The 17,822-nt window shown below is 48.0% G+C and overlaps 1 protein-coding gene across 8 annotated transcripts in view; it reads right to left on the reverse strand.

Moving 5' to 3' along the window:
- strbp (spermatid perinuclear RNA binding protein) overlaps positions 1-17,822 on the reverse strand; it is a 114,456-nt gene that overhangs the window by 61,867 nt on the left and 34,767 nt on the right. For 5 of the 8 annotated variants that reach the window (XM_066650721.1, XM_066650715.1, XM_066650716.1 and 2 more), the window contains one exon: positions 2,319-2,385. The gene's annotated coding sequence lies outside the window, so the exon portion shown is untranslated. Of the gene's footprint in view, positions 1-2,314; positions 2,386-5,185; positions 5,302-17,822 lie in introns of those variants that run through there. The other 3 variants (XM_066650718.1, XM_066650720.1, XM_066650719.1) reach the window with 3 other exon arrangements.

Raw genomic sequence — 17,822 nt, forward strand, 5'->3', positions numbered from 1 at the left:
TCAGGGTGACTGTCTGTGAGGAGTGTGGTGTGTTCTCCCCGTGTCCGTGTGGGTTTCCTCCGGGTGACTGTCTGTGAGGAGTATGGTGTGTTCTCTCTGTTCCTGCGTGGGTTTCCTCCGGGTGACTGTCTGTGAGGAGTGTGGTGTGTTCTCTCTGTGTCCGCGTGGGTTTCCTCCGGGTGACTGTCTGTGAGGAGTGTGGTGTGTTCTCCCCGTGTCCGCGTGGGTTTCCTCCGGGTGACTGTCTGTGAGGAGTGTGGTGTGTTCTCCAGGTGCTCCGGTTTCCTCCCACGGTCCAAAAACACACGTTGGTAGGTGGATTGGCGACTCAAAAGTGTCCGTAGGTGTGAATGTGTGTGTGAGTGTGTGTGTTGCACTGTGAAGGACTGGCGCCCCCTCCAGGGTGTATTCCTGCCTCGCGCCCAATGACTCCAGGTAGGCTCTGGACCCACCGTGACCCTGAACTGGATAAGGGTTACAGATAATGAATGAATGAATGACTACATCACCATCCTGGGTGAATATGTGTCAGGTAAAAGTGCACCAGTCAAGTTCATGCCAATCGCTTTAACAATGCATTGTGACTGGATTCATCTCAATGAAAACACATGACATTAGATGTACAAGTCCTACCTTGTTTATGAATGATCTTTAATGCTATTTCATTGGACAACACACTAGATTTTGATACATTTATGACATTTTAACTTGTTAAAAATATACAACAAAAACAAAAGCTGCACTGTTTGCATTGTTTATGATTCACTTTCAGAAGGAAGTCACGACAGTTAAGAGACAGGGAAGGAGCTACATATGTATTTTGTTTACAAACCTATTGCTTTTTGGTTGTTGCTGGATATTTATCGCTTCAGACAATAAATGAGTGATTTACAGGATTTTTAAATGTAAATATTCTTTAAAATATTGTGGAAAAACCTGCCTTGTGACACTAGAATCATCAATTGAACTCATAAATGCGCAGAGTGTATCTTAATCTGATTTGCAGTTACTTCAGAGCCAAACTGGCCAAGGGACTGACCCCTCTGGGCGATTTAAAAACGTTCAAATAGTGATCTCAATATAAAATGATTACTCTTTCAGCCTTACTCAGACAGCCATGCTCTTCGGAACACGTTCCTGACCTCTTTTTAATGAAATCCGAAAGCAGTCCGTATCATCGGGGCTCCTCAAACATGGAGAACATCGACAATCCGCTCAAAAGTGGATGTGGAGACAATCATCACATAATTTCAACTAACATTTCGTAACCAGGGTGAGCTGAGAGTTAACTCCAGTTCAAGCGGTTTTACTATGGGATGGAGCACGCCGCCGTCTGTATACACTGTCTGCAGTACCCAGCGCCGAGCATGCGGAGAGAAGAAAGGTCTCCCAACATTCCACATGTCCTGTACATATATACAACATTAAACAAAGCTAAAAGGTCGTTCATATCAAAGCCTAAGTGCTGAGGCTAAGCCTGCTATCATTCATAGAGTTATGTGCTGTTGTCAAGACCTCACTGACCCCCGAGGGATCGTCACAACATTCTCATTGCTACAGACGTAGTGGTGGTGGTGTGTTGATCAGACACAGCAGTGCTGTTGGAGTTATTAAACACTCCTACCCCTTTGGTCCACCCTGTAGAAGTCAGAGAAAGTAGCTCATCGGTTGCTGCAGAGTTAGAGCTGGTTGTCTTCTAGTCCTTCATCGGTGGACAGTACACATTGGTTGGTGAACTGTACTCAGTCCAGCAGTGTGACTGAGGCAACACTAGCAGGAAAATCCCCCTCAGAGCATAAGCGTGAAACCACAAGACTCGAAAGTGAAAACACACTCCACCTCTGATCAACGCCTGAGCAAAACAAACTGCACTTTTTAGTTCTACACTTATAAATCGTAGTTAATTTGCTCTGCACATCTCACCCCCCAAAACCACACCCTACCCCACATCGGTGGTAGAATGTACAATGGTAGAATCTATAATGGTAGAACTACAAAGTGCACCTACGATCATTGGAGCTGATCAAAAGTCCAATGAGGAGGCTATTTTAATGTTTTGCCTCATGACTTATGTAAATAAATGTGTGTTTCCATTTAAAGGCGAAATATTTAGCCTAAGAACGTATGAAGAGTACCGTCTGTGTTTTTGTTTCATGAAAGCAACCTATTTTAAACCAACGGAACTTTTGAAAATGATCAGCTTACATTTTTCCACAAATCTAATCAAATAAGTGTCTTTCCTTCAAAAACAAACACATTATTTCTTGTGTTCCTTTCCCGCTGCCCACTTAAAGAATCAAACACACCAACAAACCTACTTTCCGCTGTTGTATTCCCCTCCTTCTCCTCCTCGCGTCTTCCAGGGGGATGAGAGGTGTTCTGGACCTGGAAGACAGAACAGAGTATTATTAGGGCACCACATAGAAATGCACTAATTTGGAGAAAAACAAAAAACAATTCGATTGTTTCTTGCAGAACTGTCAGTAAACAGTAGCAGTAAAACCCACCAATAAAACACAGCCAACAATGGGTTAATCGTCAATTGAAACCATGTTAAAAAGAGTCTTGACTTCACACTGCAATGAAACAAACACCTTACACAATGGATCACTCAGACACTTTTGTTGTAGTTGTTGGGAACTGTGACTTTTAGCCTCACGTGTAGCTACACGCTGGTCTACGGCGCCCATACAACCTGCGTGTGCTTCGTACAGAGTGCAGTCTCTAATGTGATATGTCAAGTGACTTCAGTGAGCTAAATGAAGTGTGTAAAACCAGGGCAGCACCATAACCAAGAAAAACCCCCTGTATTCAAATATTTATCCTGTAAAACGCACTACCCTCAAAATAAAGAAATAGCTGAGGCTGCCTGACTGGAGCAGGATAAACAAGCCGTTAATGGTGATTTTGATAAGTGTAAACAACTTCAGCCTCCGCCAAACACCTCGGTAAATCTGCACAGTTGTAGCAGGCAACTTCACGTATTTAATAGTGGTGTAAATCTCTGATACAGTGCTTTATGAAATTAAGTTTGATTAAGTTATTGTAGCACAGCAGTGCCATGCAGACAATAGAAACAACCCCTAGCTTTAAATTTGAGTGTGTTAATCCGGTCAGAACATAAGCGTGTGATTTCTCCGGGTCCTTATTATAATGCATTCCAACATTTCACCACCTTATGACAGATGCATTTTTACAGCTTTAGTTTATCGTCCAATCCCCAGGCCTCTGAGAGCTGGTTAATGGCAGAAGCAGATCGCTTTAGACTGATCAGCGTGGGCTGCCTGCCTTTCTGCGGTAAACTGCGTGTGCTGCACACGCTGAATCACAAGCGACACGACTGCTCTGTATCCATCACTACATCATCAGCACAAACTCCCACAGATAACACACACACAAACACACGTAAACACACTCCCTGACCCCGCTGTGGTGAGGAGGCACGTACACGGCCCTGGGCGAGGTCGTGCGTGGGCAGAAGGGCTCAGAGTCTAACTGGATGAAAGGAGGATGCGGATTTGTTGTAATATGTTTAACGGTAATACACAGGTTGTGGTTTTGTTTCTGAGAGAACGTCACGCCGTCCCCTATCACACGTGTCTCTACATTCAACACGGACTCCACTTCCCAGAATCCTCAGGAGGCGTCATGAGGAGTAGATTGACAGCCACCACGCCAATCAGAGAGAGAGGACGAGGTTCATCTCCAGTGCACTACTCTGCTGCACCTGTGGAAGTGTTTTGTTGCATAGCGTTACCTGGAAGTGCATCACACCAAGTGTCAAGCCATCGTTAGCTTAGCATTTTGTCTTGTTTGCGCTACGACTTCCTGCTACTTGATCTTTTGACCCGGTTTCTCGGGTTCTTATTTATTTATTGCTCTTTCTATTAAACGTCTTGCTCCCACATTTTTCTGCTGACAGATGAAGATCCAGTCTGTGATTTTCTCAGACACATTGTGTGTTGGGTTTGCGCGGTGGAGGAAATCTGCCATAAAGTATAATTAAGAACAGCACTCTGTGGCAGATTAAATGCCTCTGAGAGGAGAATTACATTTGTATCATACAACCCTCCTAAAGGTTTAAAGTGACAAAGCCTCTGAGCGTTGCTACAGCTACTGTTTAGCAGCATTTACTCTTTCAATTACCGTTCATTTCAACACGTACAAGTCTTCTCTATGGCGGCAGAAGAGCAGAATCTGTGGGACCACATGCTTGTATATAGCTCTGGACGAAACAGGGTCTCTGAGCATTCGAGAGATCCACCAAACATACTCACTGTTACAGACCTGAGCAGATCTCATAAATAATCAATTAGACGCCCCCCTATCAAGCGAAAGCATTCGGTGAATTGATGGAATTGAGAGTAAAACCGGAGCTGGCGGGATGCCAGGCCCTTAGCGGTAGTTTTGGTGGTCTTTACATGGGCTCCATTGTCATAGCAACGACTGTCAGCGTGGCACGTCTGATTGTTTGATGATAAATAAGGCAGTGAAAATTGTTTTCTGCGAGAGGGCGCCGGAGAGTGACGGCGGTACGTCTCTTATCACCGTGATATGGAAATTAATTTGCACCGCAGCACCTGCGTTCATAAGCCACGGGCTTCTTTTCATCCTTTGGGTGGCGTGAAGTAAGGAGCGAGACAAAAAGGCGAGGGGTGAAAAGAGTGACACAAATGAGGACAGAGCAGAGGGAAGGAAGGGGGTTTCATGGCATCGGTGTTTGGGGAACAAACGCATGAAGAGTGGCAGACGATGGAAAACAAACATGCTCCATTTTTCCTCCTGACTTTGGAGTTCAAATATATGCACACAAACAAACCGGCTGGCTACAGCGACAAACCGGCCGGGCAAGGGGCCCACTTTTAGAGTTATGAGGTGTGGAAAATATTGAGGGTGTCAAGTAAGGTCATGGAAGCCAATCCAGACGCTGTAGTGACCTGGAAAGAAAGAACTGGAAATGAGATACTTCAGGCTGTGAAAGCATCTCCTGCTATTGGTCTTGATGCTAAACATTGATCTTACGGCACTAAAACAGCAGCATTTCCAGCACTGTAATCAATAAACAGTGCTCCGACCGAGCTGTCAATAATGATGCTTTTATGGAAGTTATCGTGCAACATGGAGTCTAATCAAACTTGTCAATAAAGACAGTCTTGAGAATAGTGCAGACACAGGGAGAACAAACCTCACTCCTCACAGACAGTCACCCGGAGGAAACCCACGCAGACACAGAGAGAACACACCACACTCCTTACAGACAGTCACCCAGAGGAAACCCACGCAGACACAGGGAGAACACACCACACTCCTCACAGACAGTCACCGGAGGAAATCCACGCAGACACAGAGAGAACACACCACACTCCTCACAGACAGTCACCCGGAGGAAACCTACGCAGACACAGAGAGAACACACCACACTCCTTACAGACAGTCACCCGGAGGAAACCCACGCAGACACAGGGAGAACACACCACACTCCTCACAGACAGTCACCCGGAGCGGGAATTGAACCCACAACCTCCAGGTCCCTGTAGCTGTGTGACTGCGACACGACCTGCTGCGCCACTGTGCCGCCCCCACATCAAATGGGCTGAGCTGCACACTGTGCACGATTCTGGACGACTCCCTCCAGAACATGCCGGTCCAATCAAACCACTTTCTGGTGGATATATTATTTTGTCTGTAGCTAAAATAATTCATCAGAAGAGGAAGCGAACAGAACAGATAACAAACATGCAAACTCGGGTGTGCCTGAAGCAGCCATGAATTATAGATTAAATGCTTTGATAATCATGACACCACAACACATTATTAATACATGCATGTTATATACAGTAAGATGCAGGGAGGAGTTATCCATGTGTTGAGGTGTGATCCGCTCTCATTTGGTAGCTGTGGCTGGCCCACTTAGACAGCTATGAGCTATTGTCTTGCGGAAGGGAGCGTGTGCGGCTCATAGAAAGTGAAATTCAATTATCTCTCTCAGACAATCCCTCCCACACATCGCTCCAGTGTGAATAGAGGGAGGATGGCTCATTCTCCAGCTGAGAATAGCTCCACTGTAGACCACATGTCCAACAGACGCTTGTTTCTGGACTATAAATTGCTGTTCATAATGTCATAGACTAGGCCCGATCTCCTCTCTGATCATGTCTAGACAAGCAGGGCGGTCCTCCAATCATTATCCGGGAAAAGTCACTTTCCTTGTTTATGCGAGGAGTATCAAAACATCAAAGCACTCATTTAGCAGGCGACACGAGGCTTATTCCGAAGCCAGGGAGAATGTTGAACTTTGCCGTACCGCAAGGCGAATAGATGCCGATGCTAATATTAAACCTGATATATTTTACCAATTATCCAATTTTCCACAAATGAACGGCTTCGGAGTCTTAATGAAATGTAGGATATGCTTTGGTCTAAATACCACAAGGATCAAATCCCACAGCAGTGTTCTCCCCCTGTCTAAACAGCCCTTTGCAGAACGGCTGGTTTAAGTGCCTGTTCTTTTAAATGATAATGATGACTGTCTGTGAGGAGTGTGGTGTGTTCTCCCTGTGTCTGCGTGGGTTCCTCCGGGTGACTGTCTGTGAGGAGTTTGGTGTGTTCTCCCTGTGTCTGCGTGGGTTTCCTCCGGGTGACTGTCTGTGAGGAGTTAGGTGTGTTCTCCCTGTGTCTGCGTGGGTTTCCTCCGGGTGACTGTCTGTGAGGAGTGTGGTGTGTTCTCCCTGTGTCTGCATGGGTTTCCTCCGGGTGACTGTCTGTGAGGAGTTTGGTGTGTTCTCCCTGTGTCTGCGTGGGTTTCCTCCGAGTGACTGTCTGTGAGGAGTGTGGTGTGTTCTCCCTGTGTCTGCGTGGGTTTCCTCCGGGTGACTGTCTGTGAGGAGTTAGGTGTGTTCTCCCTGTGTCTGCGTGGGTTTCCTCCGGGTGACTGTCTGTGAGGAGTGTGGTGTGTTCTCCCTGTGTCTGCATGGGTTTCCTCCGGGTGACTGTCTGTGAGGAGTGTGGTGTGTTCTCCCTGTGTCTGCATGGGTTTCCTCCGGGTGACTGTCTGTGAGGAGTTTGGTGTGTTCTCCCTGTGTCTGCGTGGGTTTCCTCCGAGTGACTGTCTGTGAGGAGTGTGGTGTGTTCTCCCTGTGTCTGCGTGGGTTTCCTCCGGGTGACTGTCTGTGAGGAGTTTGGTGTGTTCTCCCTGTGTCTGCGTGGGTTTCCTCCGGGTGACTGTCTGTGAGGAGTGTGGTGTGTTCTCCCTGTGTCTGCGTGGGTTTCCTCCAGGTGACTGTCTGTGAGGAGTGTGGTGTGTTCTCCCTGTGTCTGCATGGGTTTCCTTCGGGTGACTGTCTGTGAGGAGTGTGGTGTGTTCTCCCTGTGTCTGCATGGGTTTCCTCCGGGTGACTGTCTGTGAGGATTTTGGTGTGTTCTCCCTGTGTCTGCGTGGGTTTCCTCCGGGTGACTGTCTGTGAGGAGTGTGGTGTGTTCTCCCTGTGTCTGCATGGGTTTCCTCCGGGTGACTGTCTGTGAGGAGTTTGGTGTGTTCTCCCTGTGTCTGCATGGGTTTCCTCCAGGTGACTGTCTGTGAGGAGTGTGGTGTGTTCTCCCTGTGTCTGCGTGGGTTTCCTCCGAGTGACTGTCTGTGAGGAGTGTGGTGTGTTCTCCCTGTGTCTGCATGGGTTTCCTCCGGGTGACTGTCTGTGAGGAGTGCCCCTTTAAAGAGGCATGTTGTTGACCTCTGCTAGAATTCATGCAATGAACTCACTGTTTCCACAATAACCTGAAATGAAAATGTTTTAGTTTTCACTGCTGACGCTGCATCTTCAAGGTCAGAAAAATGACAAGCACTTTAGGATTAAACACATGATGTTGAGAGGTGTTTTTCCACATACATACATTTCTCCATACAGAAGGAGGTCATATTTCTAAGAAGCCGAATATCAAACCTGTCTATGTCAGATTCTGCACAAACATCAGTGGATCAGTGGGGGGGGGGCTTTAAAAAAGTGCCTTTATTTGCTGAATAAAAGATAATAATCATATTTCATACTACACATCAGTTACTGTAAAAAAAGAAAAGAGCAGCAGAATATATAGCGTTGAAAAGCTTATGGTCAAAGAGAACAGCTTCCAGTTTGAGTCATTTACATAAAAATGTAACCCCCCATGTAAAACTGATGAGGCTGAGGGATGCAACAGCACTTAATGGATTTATTGAACCTCTGACAAACAGACACAAAACCACTCATTTATGATTCCACACCTGTATTCAATAAAACGGGCTGCTATTTTCTGAGAGGGTGTATGATTGTTTATGTCAGAGCTTCATTAACATTCATTTTCTGTAACTGCTTCATGTTGTTCAGGGTGGGTCCAGAGCCCACCTGGAATCACTGTGCATCAGACAGGATCGCACCCTGGACACGTGTCAGTCAAATCCTAATCTGCATAAGGCGGCTCCACCCATCGAAACCTGCTGTAATCAAGTGTCAGGTTTCCTCAGAGTGAGCGTCTATGGATCTCCATGAAGTTAGGGTTAAACCTGACTTACCGCATACTGCAGCTTCATTCATCAAATATCACGTCCAATCAATCTGCTGCTCAAAGCCACTTTCTGCCCGTCAGCAGTTGGAAAGGTCAGCTGAGCCATTACCACTCAGCACAGGTGCCCTTTCCTCTCTCAGGAACTCTCTTCCACCTACTGCCTTTTTACTGATGCATTGGAGAAGGTTTCAGTACAAGATATCACTGAGAGATAATGCAGTGAGGTGGAGGATTACACTTAACATTCCTGTTTATCCTGTTCACACCGGTCTGATCAGCAGAGATTACAACAAGCAGGTCTACTACTACTACCCCTCCTCACCCAACAAGCAGGTCTACTACTACCCCTCGTCATCCACAACAAGCAGGTCTACTACTACTACCCCTCCTCATCCACAACAAGCAGGTCTACTACTACTACCCCTCCTCATCCACAACAAGCAGGTCTACTACTACTACCCCTCCTCATCCACAACAAGCAGGTCTACTACTACTACCCCTCCTCATCCACAACAAGCAGGTCTACTACTACTACCCCTCCTCATCCACAACAAGCAGGTCTACAACTACTACCCCTCCTCATCCACAACAAGCAGGTCTACTACTACTACCCCTCCTCATCCACGACAAGCAGGTCTACTACTACTACCCCTCCTCATCCACGACAAGCAGGTCTACTACTACTACCCCTCCTCATCCACAACAAGCAGGTCTACTACTACTACCCCTCCTCATCCACAACAAGCAGGTCTACTACTACTACGCCTCCTCATCCACAACAAGCAGGTCTACTACTACTACGCCTCCTCATCCACAACAAGCCGGTCTACTACTACTACGCCTCCTCGCCCACGACAAGCCGGTCTACTACTACTACGCCTCCTCGTCCACGACAAGCCGGTCTACTACTACTACACCTCCTCGTCCACGACAAGCCGGTCTACTACTACTATGCCTCCTCACCCACAACAAGCAGGTCTACTACTACTACGCCTCCTCATCCACAACAAGCAGGTCTACTACTACTACGCCTCCTCATCCACGACAAGCCGGTCTACTACTACTACGCCTCCTCGCCCACGACAAGCCGGTCTACTACTACTACACCTCCTCATCCACGACAAGCCGGTCTACTACTACTACGCCTCCTCGCCCACGACAAGCCGGTCTACTACTACTACGCCTCCTCGCCCACAACAAGCCGGTCTACTACTACTACTACGCCTCCTCGCCCACAACAAACCGGTCTACTACTACTACGCCTCCTCGCCCACGACAAGCCGGTCTACTACTACTACTACGCCTCCTCGCCCACAACAAGCAGGTCTACTACTACTACACCTCCTCATCCACGACAAGCCGGTCTACTACTACTACGCCTCCTCGCCCACGACAAGCCGGTCTACTACTACTACGCCTCCTCGCCCACAACAAGCCGGTCTACTACTACTACTACGCCTCCTCGCCCACAACAAGCCGGTCTACTACTACTACTACGCCTCCTCGCCCACAACAAACCGGTCTACTACTACTACGCCTCCTCGCCCACGACAAGCCGGTCTACTACTACTACTACGCCTCCTCATCCACAACAAGCAGGTCTACTACTACTACGCCTCCTCATCCACGACAAGCCGGTCTACTACTACTACGCCTCCTCGCCCACGACAAGCCGGTCTACTACTACTACACCTCCTCATCCACGACAAGCCGGTCTACTACTACTACGCCTCCTCGCCCACGACAAGCCGGTCTACTACTACTACGCCTCCTCGCCCACAACAAGCCGGTCTACTACTACTACTACGCCTCCTCGCCCACAACAGACCGGTCTACTACTACTACGCCTCCTCGCCCACGACAAGCCGGTCTACTACTACTACTACGCCTCCTCGCCCACAACAAGCAGGTCTACTACTACTATGCCTCCTCGCCCACAACAAGCAGGTCTACTACTACTACGCCTCCTCGCCCACAACAAGCAGGTCTACTACTACTACGCCTCCTCGCCCACAACAAACCGGTCTACTACTACTACGCCTCCTCGCCCACGACAAGCCGGTCTACTACTACTACTACGCCTCCTCGCCCACAACAAGCAGGTCTACTACTACTACTACTACGCCTCCTCGCCCACAACAAGCAGGTCTACTACTACCCCTCCTCATCCACAACAAGCAGGTCTACTACTACTACGCCTCCTCGCCCACAACAAGCCAGTCTACTACTACTACGCCTCCTCGCCCACAACAAGCCGGTCTACTACTACGCCTCCTCGCCCACGACAAGCAGGTCTACTACTACCCCTCCTCATCCACAACAAGCAGGCCTACTACTACTACCCCTCCTCATCCACAACAAGCAGGTCTACTACTACTACCCCTCCTCATCCACAACAAGCAGGTCTACTACTACTACCCCTCCTCATCCACAACAAGCAGGTCTACTACTACTACCCCTCCTCATCCACAACAAGCAGGTCTACTACTACTACCCCTCCTCATCCACAACAAGCAGGTCTACTACTACTACGCCTCCTCATCCACAACAAGCAGGTCTACTACTACTACGCCTCCTCATCCACAACATGCAGGTCTACTACTACTACGCCTCCTCATCCACAACAAGCAGGTCTACTACTACTACGCCTCCTCATCCACAACAAGCAGGTCTACTACTACTACGCCTCCTCGTCCACAACAAGCCGGTCTACTACTACTACACCTCCTCGCCCACGACAAGCCGGTCTACTACTACTACACCTCCTCGTCCACGACAAGCCGGTCTACTACTACTACGCCTCCTCGCCCACGACAAGCAGGTCTACTACTACTACGCCTCCTCATCCACAACAAGCAGGTCTACTACTACTACGCCTCCTCATCCACAACAAGCCGGTCTACTACTACTACGCCTCCTCATCCACAACAAGCTGGTCTACTACTACTACGCCTCCTCGCCCACGACAAGCCGGTCTACTACTACTACACCTCCTCATCCACGACAAGCCGGTCTACTACTACTACGCCTCCTCGCCCACGACAAGCCGGTCTACTACTACTACGCCTCCTCGCCCACAACAAGCCGGTCTACTACTACTACTACGCCTCCTCGCCCACAACAAACCGGTCTACTACTACTACGCCTCCTCGCCCACGACAAGCCGGTCTACTACTACTACCCCTCCTCATCCACGACAAGCAGGTCTATTACTACTACCCCTCCTCATCCACAACAAGCAGGTCTACTACTACTACCCCTCCTCATCCACAACAAGCAGGTCTACTACTACTACCCCTCCTCATCCACAACAAGCAGGTCTACTACTACTACGCCTCCTCATCCACAACATGCAGGTCTACTACTACTACGCCTCCTCATCCACAACAAGCAGGTCTACTACTACTACGCCTCCTCATCCACAACAAGCAGGTCTACTACTACTACGCCTCCTCGTCCACAACAAGCCGGTCTACTACTACTACGCCTCCTCGCCCACGACAAGCCGGTCTACTACTACTACACCTCCTCGTCCACGACAAGCCGGTCTACTACTACTACTACGCCTCCTCGCCCACGACAAGCAGGTCTACTACTACTACGCCTCCTCATCCACAACAAGCAGGTCTACTACTACTACGCCTCCTCATCCACAACAAGCCGGTCTACTACTACTACGCCTCCTCATCCACAACAAGCTGGTCTACTACTACTACGCCTCCTCGCCCACGACAAGCCGGTCTACTACTACTACACCTCCTCATCCACGACAAGCCGGTCTACTACTACTACGCCTCCTCGCCCACGACAAGCCGGTCTACTACTCTTACTACGCCTCCTCGCCCACAACAAACCGGTCTACTACTACTACGCCTCCTCGCCCACGACAAGCCGGTCTACTACTACTACTACGCCTCCTCGCCCACAACAAGCAGGTCTACTACTACTACTACTACGCCTCCTCGCCCACAACAAACCGGTCTACTACTACTACGCCTCCTCGCCCACGACAAGCCGGTCTACTACTACTACTACGCCTCCTCGCCCACAATAAGCAGGTCTACTACTACTACTACTACGCCTCCTCGCCCACAACAAGCAGGTCTACTACTACCCCTCCTCATCCACAACAAGCAGGTCTACTACTACTACGCCTCCTCGCCCACAACAAGCCAGTCTACTACTACTATGCCTCCTCGCCCACAACAAGCCGGTCTACTACTACGCCTCCTCGCCCACGACAAGCAGGCCTACTACTACTACCCCTCCTCATCCACAACAAGCAGGCCTACTACTACTACCCCTCCTCACCCACAACAAGCAGGTCTACTACTACTACGCCTCCTCATTCACAACAAGCAGGTCTACTACTACTACGCCTCCTCGCCCACAACAAGCCAGTCTACTACTACTACGCCTCCTCACCCACAACAAGCCGGTCTACTACTACGCCTCCTCGCCCACGACAAGCAGGTCTACTACTACCCCTCCTCATCCACAACAAGCCGGTCTACTACTACTACTACCCCTCCTCATCCACAACAAGCAGGCCTACTACTACTACCCCTCCTCACCCACAACAAGCAGGCCTACTACTACTACCCCTCCTCACCCACAACAAGCAGGGAGACTGCCCTCTTAAAACAGACCCAAGATGTGCTCACCCTCTGACTGCTTTACCCAGTAGTTAAAGAGTTCACCTATTTTCTGCTCCCAAATACATTTTCCTAAATGTGGATTAGACATGAAACAAGACTAGAACCTACTGAATGTAATTACATTCTGGACAGACCAAGATCAGAAAAGCTTATAAACCACACACACACACGTACACACAGTTTGGCTTTATACAATACCTGTAAATCCTGTAACCCAAAACACAAGGGTTTATTCTCAGTTAAATCCTGAAACCGAATTTAAACTGTTCTAACTGGTTTAGAAAAAAGATAGCACACTCTCTCTCTCACACACACACACACACACACAAACACACACACACATTTTTATTAGACAGATTCTTTAGACATCTGCAACTTAAGGCTTAAGAAAGAAAGCCAGCAGCCTTTGAAGCACGTCACAGCAGAAAGACTGAGAGACTGACAGAGTGAGAGAAGGAGGAGAGAGAGAGAGAGAGAACATCCCAATTAACAACAACCAGCCACTCAGAGACGGATTCAACACAGGAACTGATCACGAATGGAGAGGGTGAAAGAGATTATAAAAAGAAAGGGGTAAGAAAGAAAAAAAGAAAGGGAAGATGGCCATGGAGTGAAGACAAATGGAAGGAAGGTGAGAATTGTGGAACAATCCAGTTAAAACTGTAGAGGCTGCTGGAGGAGTTCAAAGCTGAGTAAATATACACAGCGTACAGCAGTGAGCCTCCGACAGGACGGCCGTGTCCAGACAGGTGCAGACCATTCGGAGTGACATCACTGCTGGGCCACACTGACTACAGGAAGTGAGTGTTAAACACAGTCTAATGAAGGCTCCTAAAGTCCAGAAGTTCCAGACACAGGCTTTGTTTTCTGAAAGTTTACTTTTCCCCACCCATCAGCTCTGAACTAAATATAACAGTGTTCCTGAGGAGCAGGTTACTATTTCTGAGTGAGGTTGGTAGCTGGGCGTAATTACACCTACGTGGCTGTTTGTGATTGGATGAGGAACCTTTATGTCAGCTGCCAGAAAAGGTGGGAATCATGCTCTTATTTCGAGTCCAGCTCCGTTCTCATCCTCACTAACGACCAAAACGAGACGTCTTTCGAGACGGCACCGTCCTCTGGCAGGTTTCATCTGAACTACACAGAACACAGATCAAGCTGAATTCACACAGGACTCTCTCCAAAGACTCTTTAAACTAAGTGCACTCTGTTTAGAGACAAAACAAACAAACAAAAAAAAGACCAGAGTGAAACTCTCTGAGCTTAACATTGTATCTCCATTATTTGTTATTTTTGTTATTATTATTTAAATGTTTTTCAGTTTTTAACATAATTTGAGGTAACCACCTGCTCCACAGATACACAACTGACTCTCCATTACATTCTCCATTGTTGTATTATTTTAATTATTATTATTAATAATGAATAGCATAGATTGGAGTGGGGGCGGCACAGTGGCGCAGCAGGTAGGTGTGGAGGTTGTGGGTTCGAGTCCCGCTCCGGGTGACTGTCTGTGAGGAGTGTGGTGTGTTCTCCCTGTGTCTGTGTGGGTTTCCTCCGGGTGACTGTCTGTGAGGAGTGTGGTGTGTTCTCCCTGTGTCTGCGTGGGTTTCCTCCGGGTGACTGTCTGTGAGGAGTGTGGTGTGTTCTCCCTGTGTCTGCGTGGGTTTCCTCCGGGTGACTGTCTGTGAGGAGTGTGGTGTGTTCTCCCTGTGTCTGCGTGGGTTTCCTCCGGGTGCTCCGGTTTCCTCCCACAGTCCAAAAACACTCGTTGGTAGGTGGATTGGTGACTCAAAAGTGACCGTAGGTGTGAATGTGAGTGAATGTGTGAGTGTGTGTTGCCCTGTGAAGGACCGGTGCCCCCTCCAGGGTGTATTCCTGCCTTGCGCCCAATGATTCCAGGTAGGCTCTGGACCCACCGTGACCCTGAATTGGATAAGGGTTACAGATAATGAATGGATAGATTGGAGTTAGGGCTACATTTACTTGTTTTTTTTTTTTTTATCCTAATAGTAATTTGAAAGAGTGCTAAAATCCATGAGTTTAAATATTATTATCATTGTCCTCTTTATTAAAAGTTGTTCAAATTGTTAAAAGATGTAAACTAATAATCTAATGAAACACGTTGGGTCTAGCACCGTTTTCAGCACTTAACCCTGTGAAAATGTGGACATGCTGCTGTTGGCAATAAAAAAAAGACTGTGAATCGTATAGAAAATAATCACATTTAAAATACAACTGAAATACAACAAAAAAAATTAAAAAAACAGCAATAAAATCATTCAGCCCCAAACTGACCGCCTCAGGCAACTGCAGCATAACGAAGAGGGTGTGTGTTCACGTTAAAGAGGAACTGTGTCCACGGCCTGAAACCACTGCCTTTGCTAAAGAAGTCCTAAAGAGGCTTTTCCCGGTGTTTTAACAGTGTAGCTCCAGGTTGAATGTCTGCCTGTTATCAGGGAGAATAAGGACATCTTATCACTGTTATCAGGGGCTTTCAACCCCAGCCTGGCCTCAGCATTGACTGCCTGTCTCTCTGTTGGGGAGTAATTTGAGTAAATAGACAGACGCTTGAATACGGGGTTATTTGCTGCTAATGACACTGTGAGGCAGTCTGTAAGTGTCTGAGTGTTAAAGTGGAGCCACTCTGAAGGAGGCGTTGAGGAGAAAATGGCTCGAAGATTAGAAGGCTCAAGTGCTTCGAATGGAGCCTCTTATCAAGCCAAAAGGACCAGCGACATTCTCCCATTCAACTTCGCTTTCATTCATGATTCTCCAGGGAAATGAGGGGGATATTCTCCACCTCTCCCCCCTGCCCAGAGCGTTGTTAGTGTTGGAACAGCTCTGTCTGACTAGCTTCATACAGCCAAGCAGCAGAGAGGAGCCATCGCGGGGGAACGCTCGGTATCCATCACAGAAAAAGGTGTTTGTGTGGAGACTGTCAAACGAGACATATTCAGAGCTCCCTAAAGAGTCTGAAAACGCCTTTGGGAACGTCTCAGTCAAAGATCGGTCTTTGGTAAAGAGTCGAATTTCAACCGGTCCTGCCCCAAACACCGGTGTCCTGGTCTATCCTCTCAATAACGGCCATGAAACTCCCCCCGTCAACTATCCTTTCAGAGTAAAGTGAGCAGGGAAGGGGCGGAGCTTATGCTGCACGTGGGCGAAGGTTGCTGATGAACTCCAGGGCTTGTGTTTTTCAGGTTCATTCATATCATTGTCACCCTTCTCATAACTAGTCTGCACCGGGCCGACTCTAAAACAATAAACACTCAATAGCGCAGGAATCCTGGAAAGAGATTAACACCTTCGTGAGATTAAACAAAGCTTAAGTTCTCCTCAGCTCCTTATGAATCAAACCAAACAGTGTAAGGGTTTAACCAAACACACTAACTGTCCGTGCTTGGGCACTGAAACCGATACACAGCCGGTCGAAGGGGGTATTAAGCGGCTTCCTCACGGAGATGCTTCTGTTAGCTTTTTGCAAACATAGCCCCGAGCTGGCCGTGAAAGCACAAATACCAGACCACCACCAAAACAAGTACCGGGCCTGACCATCTCCAGGACCAGCCTGCCACTCCTAATTCATGTCACATTTGACCGAGGGCCTATATATTTACCTTACACTCTGTCCCTCGTCTCCATAGCCCTGCTTGCCTTGTATCATGTTGCAAAACAGCACAGGGCTAGCTTTAGCCAAGACAGGGCAGCAGGCCAAAAAAATACCTTTTAAAAAGAGAGAAAAATCATGATATTAAGCAATGTGAATTAAAAAGGAAAATAAATAAATGAATGAATGAATGAATGAATGAATGAAAGAAAAAAAACAACTATGTAAAGGGCAGTGTGCTGGCTGACCCGGTCTCACAGGGTTTGCCGAGCTGAAGATTAAAGAGAATTAATCCTGGAATGTAGGACACCACTGTCCCTGAGTTTAAAAAGCATGTCACCTTTTCAACAATCCATACACATAGGTGTAATAGGTCTCTTCCTATTGCTGACCAACACACTGACCATGACCTGTATAACACTGTTGCTGACTTGCAAAAATTCTGAACAATGCAATAGAACATGGCGGTAGGGTGGTGCAGCAGGTAGTGTCGCAGTGACACAGCTCCAGGGACAGGTTCAAGTCCCGCTCCGGGTGACTGTCTGTGAGGAGTGTGGTGTGTTCTCTCTGTGTCTGCGTGGGTTTCCTCCGGGTGACTGTCTGTGAGGAGTGTGGTGTGTTCTCTCTGTGTCTGCGTGGGTTTCCTCCCACAGTCCAAAAACACACATTGGTAGGTGGATTGACGACTCAAAAGTGTCCATAGGTGTGTGTGTTGCCCTGTGAAGGACTGGCGCCCCCTCCAGGGTGTATTCCCGCCTTGCGCCCAATGATTCCAGGTAGGCTCTGGACCCACCGCGACCCTGAACTGGATAAGGGTTACAGATAATGAATGAATGAATGAAGCTACACTTCACCTCGCAGAGCACTTGCAGACAGATACACAAGCATCATCTTTGACTCTGAGGTTTCCTTCAGTGTCAGTTGAACGCCCGTCAAAAACACTTTTTCTGAGTGAGGTAACTGTCCTCAGGAAGCATGAGTTCATAGGCTTTGTTCTCGCAAACCTCAATATTACTGTT

Source organism: Hoplias malabaricus, chromosome 18 (genome assembly GCF_029633855.1).
Source record: "Hoplias malabaricus isolate fHopMal1 chromosome 18, fHopMal1.hap1, whole genome shotgun sequence".
NCBI lineage: Eukaryota > Metazoa > Chordata > Actinopteri > Characiformes > Erythrinidae > Hoplias > Hoplias malabaricus.